At 31.3% G+C, this 8,097-nt stretch overlaps 1 long non-coding RNA gene across 1 annotated transcript; it reads right to left on the reverse strand.

Annotated features, from left to right (window-relative positions):
- Positions 1-1,720: 1,720 nt before the first annotated feature.
- Positions 1,721-6,521, reverse strand: LOC124372803. The gene is made up of 3 exons (XR_006923368.1): positions 6,455-6,521; positions 2,665-2,728; positions 1,721-1,786 (listed from the first exon to the last, which is right to left on the reverse strand). It is a non-coding gene; the product is annotated as an uncharacterized LOC124372803 (long non-coding RNA).
- Positions 6,522-8,097: the final 1,576 nt, after the last annotated feature.

An 8,097-nucleotide genomic window follows, 5' to 3' on the forward strand; every position in this document is an offset into this window, starting at 1 on the left:
AAATTGAAGACAGAGTTCAAAACTGGAACTTGAATTAAAAATAAACTTGAAAACGTGAATCCCTAAGGTAGAAAAAGGACTGGAGTGATTGATCTTGGTTTCATAAAAACTGGACGAACCTCTTCCAAAAACTTGAAAGTATATTCATTTGCTTGTGTCTTAACCAAGAATTCATAGTAAAAATAATGTAAGAGAAACATCAGATATCCAAGATAATAACAAATTTAAACATATCTCTAGAAATTTTGCGATTGAAGATTTTTTTAATCTGAACACAATAATTAATTTTAAATGAGTTCACTCCATAAATCGTTACCTATTTATTAAACTGAGATTTTTGGTACTGTAAAGTATATACGATTACTTCACTTTCCCACAAATATATTCCTTTATTAACCTACCCCCATCCCCCTCCACCATGTGGCGACGTAAATAGAAACGGTATTGTTGGGAGGAACTGCAAACATGATACGACAACACCACATTATATATAATATATGTATATAATTATAATAAGTGGCTGTGGACGTGAAGGCTACAGGAGCAACATTTGGAATTTTTTGCTACACTTTGTATTATTAAGGTTGTATTACTTCTTTTAGAAGATCTGTCTTCCTCGAAATTATCTATTATTACCAAAGACTCTCTTTTACCATAATAAGTTCGTTTAAAGATCTAAATGTATATTTCACAAAAATGCAATTTTTCGAATTTTAATTATATATTTATTTATATAATAAGTATGTGTGGAGCCTTAAACTATTAAGAGATTTTAATTGTAGAAGCTCAACTGTTACATTATTGAAATAACTATTTACATTGATTCTATTTTTATGAACCTAATACATCTCTTAATTATGTTTAAAAGTTCATATTTTTTAATATCCAAGCATAGCAAAGCCTATGCTCAGCAGCCTATATATGTCGTGAACGAATTGAGATGTAAACTTAAATTTTTGTTTATTTGCTATCATTTAGAGTTCCGAGAAACTTTCCCTTCCGTCTGTCTGTCTATCTTCCTGTAGTCTTTTACCACATAATTTCATTTATTGGCTGATCGTAAGCGAAGCCTACCATTTGAGAGACTGTACAAATTGCATTACTGTCAGTCTGTCCGCTCAACATCTCGAGTACGAAGTAGCGTACATACTAGAAATTTTGCATGAAGCTTCTTTCTGTGTAAGGAACATCATATGTATTGATGGAGCATGTCATACCCTTGGATCACATTTTGACATTTGGCTTATGAGTAACCATGACAGTAAGGATAAAATCTCAGAATAAATGTATTTGTAAAAAATATGAGTGTAATCATATGCCTTTTTACCATGTTACTATTAACTTAATATACAGCCTAATGAACTGATTTATGAACTTGGCTTTTAGCATACAACCCACTAAAGCCCGATGTTCGAGTTGTGCCAGGATCCTACCTTGTATAGACGCTATTTATGTTTATTGATTACTTTATTTCACAATGTTAAATTAGAGTTTTCTAATCTTTAATATTAACAGATGTTTATAATCATTAATATAATCATTAAGTTTAAATCTAGCGTACAAAGTACCTCTCCTCCAGATTACCTCTTAATCGTTCAAGAGTCGAGTTAGAAAACGGAATTTGAATTATATCTGATTATAGACTACTTTCTACAGTACATCTAGCATTATTTGATGACTTACTGAGTGTTGTAACCAAATGATGTCATATTGTATTTTTTAATGCAAGGTGGACAGGAACTGGTGGTTATCTTGTATCCCAAACATTTGCAAGGATACTGGTTGTCTGTGGATAGAGAGAATTATTAACACAGTTGAGTTGTTATTGAAGTTTATCAGACAATTTTAAAAACTATTTATGTTGGGTTTCAAGCAACTGCACTATTTTATATTTTAATTCAGTCGTCAATGTTTATTCGCCGTTTCCAAAAATATTTTCTCACATTATAAAAACACAAATTAATTTTTTACTTATAATGAAAAATTATTTCTTGTAGCGTGGCTGAAACAATGGTAATTCTTCACACCAAGGTAATTGTTTTACATTTTTTTATATCAAATTCTTGAATTATATTTGTTTCCTGGTGGCAAATTAAATCTCCAATTCCATTACGCTATTTTTGATCTCCTCAAATTCGTTAGTGCGTACCAACTATTTATTAAATATTGATAAAAATAAAATAATAAGGCAGGATAATATATTGAAAAAGGTAAGTAACAAATAGATGTTGATAAGTTTTGTTATTAGCATTTGACCCGTGTGGCTTAAAATATATCTGACTTATACGGTCCACTGGATGAAGAAAAACAGTTTTAAACCATCTTGGTTGTATAATCCGTAGACCGCTGTATTATTTGGGAATTCGGAACTGTCATAATTCAGTATAACAGTTAACCGGTATTCTGCAGTAGTATCCCAAACGATAGCAGAAGATGGATTTATGGAGTAAAGAATTTAAATAAGTTACAAAATACTGTACGCAAACACTAGTAGTTAGCCCGGTTCAAAACGTTGTATTATTCTCTCATTACAATGTAGTACTCTATATCGTAAAGAAAGTACTAGAAGAAGTGCGTAAAGTAAGGTGTTGTACTAAAATTATTTGAACTAGACAGTCAGTTGACTTCCAGTACATGTTTTAAAGCTATTTGTTTGATACTTACTCAATGCCCCGCATTGCCCAATGGAGGAATTGCTAGCTAAAACTGTCCACCACAAGCCTGCTGCCTGAAATAATTTGACATATGAAAACTACGTTTCTGCGTAATGTTGATTTAGCTACAGTAAAAAATATTCTGTATACAAAAACATGCTCTGTATGTTGTCTTATATGCAGAGTGTATGTAAACTACTCTATTATTCTTCACCATTTGATTTTTCTGGGAAAAATAAGTAAGAAATATCGTATAAATTATAGTCCTTGCTTCCTTAATTCATATCTTTATACCACCTTTATATCTGTTTTCATAAAACATCTATATCTTTAAATTCAATTAAAATCTTTCAGAAAATGATTTAGAAAAATATTTCAGGCTTTAAAATGGCATTCGCATAAAGTTTTCCAAACAGTAATAACTCAAAAACGGTAGATGTGTTTTATAATGGTAATGAAATATGGTTTTGAATAATCATTTTAGTGGCAAAATTATTTTAATTAACACAAATAACAACCATGAATTAAAGGTTTTACTGAACCCCAACCCTCACATTAAGAATACTAGTAGATTTATTAATTTTGTCTAACTACCGATTGATATTATGCTGACTGTTGTATTAACAATAATGAGATTACTGCTTCACATGCTTCTCATTCCTCGCCACAGAATCATATTTATTTATTCAACTTCCTATAATTAATTTGTAGTTATTTCTTCCGAGCATGGAATTTCCTTCCTAACCGTATTAAATCAGTTGGGAGTCTACAGGTAAGCTGCTTTACAGCCTTACTGAGAGCACAATTGCTAGAAAAGATGTCAATTAGGGGTTAGGTGGGGTAGGTCTTGGAGGACGGATGGAGTGCTAATAAGTGTTAATCCTACTAAATTTGTAAAGAGACCTTTGTTACCAAATGTTGTAATTGTTTTACTTAACATAAGAAATGGTATTGTTATATTAAGGTTAGTTTTATTGTTAGGACTGATATCTGTCCTGTACAATATGTCACAAATGATGTAATTTGTCATTTGTAGCTCATTGCTGTCAATTTCAACACATGCCATGATCTTTTTTTGAATACATAGCTTTTTGGGTTTTTGGGAATACATAGACTTTTTGGGTTTTTTTTGTATAAATACGTATTTATAAAATTTTTGTGTATTCATTAATTTTAAGAAAAAAATAAGAAGAGTTCTAAAGGATTTTCTGTAGTAAAAAAAATTATTTTCGTTAAAATATTTTTGTAATCAATGGATCTAGTAAAACCGAGTTAAATATTTTTAGAAATAAATAATATAATAGGTTAAACTAATTATAAAAAAATTAAAAATTAATTTTGTTTAAAAATTATAGCAGAATTATAATACTTTAAAGGTCATTTACCAAATAAAATTTACATTCATCGGTAATTGGGAAAACTATAATTAAATAATGTATAAAAATAAACTTTGTACAATGAAGACTCTCCATTAATACAGGGTTAGCCAATGAAACGGGAAGATTTAAATAAGTTACTAATTCTATAAGAAAATGAATTTTAATATTTAATGGTTATAAATATAAAGAAAAAAGGTGGCCATGTACTGTACAATAAGTGAAAAAATTATTTTTCGAATATAACACTTGTCATATGTCTTCCATTGGAATCCATGCACTGCTGCAGCCGGGCGTGGAAGTTTCTCATGACATTTTTCAGCATATTGACTGGTATTCCTTCGATTTCGTCCCGAATTCGTTTTTTTTTAGAGCAGGGATAGTTCTAGGTGGACCTTTCTGAAGAACTCTTGTTTTTAAATAACCCCATAGAAAAAAGTCACAGGCTGTCAAATCTGGAGAGCGAGGGGGCCAAGGGATATCCCCGTTTCGAGAAATGACGCCACCTGGAAACAAAGCATTCACAGCATTCATAGCAACTCTTTGCAGTGTAGCTTGTTGCCCCATCTTGTTGGAACATTGTGTGTTCATTTACTGGAAAAACGGGAAATTTGTGGCGTTCTGGATCATTGCAACGTAACGCACAGAGTTAACAGTCACATCACTTCCATTGCTATCCTCAAAGAAAAATGGGCCTATGATTCCTCTTGCTGACATTGCGCACCAAACCGTCACTTTTTTCAGAATAAAGAGGCGTTTCATGAAGTGTGCCAGGGTTTTCCTCAGACCAGTATCTGAAGTTTTGTTTATTAACAAAACCAGAGAGGTGGAAATGCGCCTCATCGCTCATCCACAAGTTGTTTACTTGGTCGACATTTTCTTCAAGTCTTCTGGCCATTTCCTCACAAAACTGTAATCGTTTCTGATGGTCAGTTGGTTTGAGAGATTACACACTCTGTATTTTTTATGGGTAAAAATTTAAATCTTGATGAAGAATCCTTCTCACCGAAGTGTTACTTATTCCAAGGCGTATAGCATGTTGTTTGGCAGATCGGCGTGAACTTCTGAGCATTACCTGTTGAACAGTAGCGACATTTTGAGGGGTTCGAACGGTTTTTGCACTCCCACCTCGTTTTTTAAACGTTGATCCAGATTGTTCAAGGTTGTTTATCCACGAACGAATTGCGTTATCCGAAGGAACAGGCCTGTTGCGCGGTATGTTGAAATTGCGTCGAAAAGCACGTCGCGTTTTCACCAAACTCTCACCATTCGAATAATACGCTTTAACTGCGTAGCCGCGATGTTCACCCGTCCAACAATCCATCTCAACTAAATGGCGGGACACGCTGGTAGAAAGGAGCCGGCCACTATTACCCCCACCACTCACATTCCAATTGTCAAGGCCATCTCCAATCTTCCCGTTTCACTGGCTAACCCTGTATAAGTTTTATTTAATCCAAACAGAATTTTCATAATTCGAAACAAAATTTGTATTCGAGATAGAATTTCATTTTTAACATACTTTTATACAAACTTGTATATATTTAACATTTATTGGTAACAGATTCTTTTTAAAAATATTTTAATGTGATTGTAATATATTTTGCATTAATTTTTAGTGATTGTCGGTTTGTTAACTTATAAATCTGTTTATGGAATTTATAGATTTTTCATACATTTTCTGTTTGTCACCAAAACTATATATAACAGTATTAAATTTTATATGTCCACCATTTCTAAACCTTAGATTTGTCCCACTCTAATATTTTATCCTAAACTGAATCACATTTGAATTGTTAAGCAATATTTCACACATATTCAATACAACTGAGAAAGGACGTAGTGATTTATTGTTGTGTAAAAGTGTCCTTTCTGCTACACATCCGTGTGAAATGTTGCGATTCTCAAGTCGAATTACGATCTTCATAAGGGAAACTTGTCAACTAATGTTAGCTCACTTTTACAGATATTATTGTATTACTTTGATACAAAAGAGAATATTTGGAGATCACTAAATAATCAACGTAAATTTTCAAGAGAGTACATGATGTTGCAAGAAATTTTCAAGTAAAGTTTTCAATTTTTATATTAGTAAGATTTTATACAATTTTAACTTTTAATATTGTTAATACATATTTTATATAGTATTTCAAGAAAGTATTCTTTTGTCTGTTTTCTAACAAATATAATTAATATTATTATTAATATTAAAAGTATATAAAGAACTTTGTTGATTTTGCGGATCTCTCTATGACCACCACTTCACTTCTGCAATAGAATATGTTAGTGGTCTACATATTCTATTACTTGTGATAAGTCCACGTGGATATAATATGCATACGCATAGATACAATGTTATAATATTAAATCCGATAGTGTGCATGAACTTACACTATAAGATTCTTTTTGAAAGTATCTACTTACATTACAAGGAGGTAGCCGGACCGCACAGACTCCAGGGCATAACGAACGGACATCAGGTGAGAATTCTTGAGAGTCTGCCAAGAGTGCACCAAACAAAACTGTAATGGAAACCATTGTGGAATCATTCAATCCTTTATTCTAAAGCATCTTTGTGCCCTAAGACATGTTGTGTTGTAATTCTTTATTGGTTTATTTCTTCTTAAATATATTTAATCTATTTCATTTTATCAATTTACACCTATTTGAAATTTTTATAAAATATAGTCTCAGTTATCTTCAATTATCAATATATTATTAATACTAACTAAATATAAGAGTTTCAAATAGAGAGGAAGGAAAATATTTATTCAATTACCGGTATAATTGTGCAATAAAAAAGCGTTTTTAACAGCACTTTTCGTAAAAAAGCTTTTTCTTATTTACTAAGACTCGTACCAATATTTTTTTCTTAATTTAACTATAATCTGTAATAGGCAATATTTTACACATTATTGAATATGAAAAAGAATTACAATATCTACATATTTCCCATTCTTTCCTTTGAACCAAACTAATGAAATTGCATTAAATTTGAAATGTTCAATCCATATACAGTATTTATAGTATTAATAGCTCATTTGTTAGTTTCTAGACTAAGAATATCAGAATTATCTGTAAACATTACCATTCATTTTCGTAACTGTAACAGTAGAAAAGTGTCTGAAGACAGATTAATTATTCAACTTCACAATCTTTGGGACCTCTGTAGCACATATTTGTATGTACCATAAATAATTTATCATTGTTAAAGTGCTGAAGGTAATAAAGTATTTTAACAAATAAAATGTACATTGATTTCTGTATAATGTCTTCCTCAATCCAATGTCTCTCAAATCATATCTCCTGCTTGCTATTCTGTCTTTAAAATAGCAATAGCAAAATAGCAAACAAATTTTATTTATTATAATAGTTTATTTGAGACATCAAGTGAAAATTTGAAATTCTAATAGAAAATTATTCTCGTGGTGGAAGAGAGCCTAGAAAAGTTTATTATTCATTCAAAATCAAAGATGAATAATTGGCAACTGACTATCATCTAATTGTTGAAGAGTTCAGTACTTTTCTGACGTACGGTCAGATCTCTTGCTCTTCTAGATCTACGGCCTAATGAGTATGAACAATACAATAACATGTTTTTAATAAAATAAATGGAAAACTTCATATTTCTTTGCGCTGCAATAAGTATAGAGATAGAGAAATTAATTTCAAAATTCCCATAAAGCTCTTCAAGAAGGCAAGGATTCTCACAAACATTAAAAGTTACTCGAGTAAACAATCATTAAGAAGGAGAGAGTCTGCTCCCTAACTAACTCTACATACCCATCTCCTTACACTCCGTCTTCTCTAAACTACTCGGAGAAATGAAGATCAGATTAGTAAATGTAAACTGTACAAACTCGTTATCGATTTCTCAATGTAGGTTCTGGGAAAGACTGAACACATAATGTGCGCTGCAAAATTATATCTCTTCATTACGTTGCAACGTAAATAATAAAAATAACAAAGAAACGGGGACGCTTTCTTATAATAGTCATAAAATGGTTTGGATCACATTTGCAAAACCGAGAACATTTTGTATTAGTTGAAAATTGTAAAAGTATAAA

The sequence above is a fragment of the Homalodisca vitripennis genome, unplaced genomic scaffold, assembly GCF_021130785.1.
Source record: "Homalodisca vitripennis isolate AUS2020 unplaced genomic scaffold, UT_GWSS_2.1 ScUCBcl_4080;HRSCAF=10012, whole genome shotgun sequence".
Lineage (NCBI taxonomy): Eukaryota > Metazoa > Arthropoda > Insecta > Hemiptera > Cicadellidae > Homalodisca > Homalodisca vitripennis.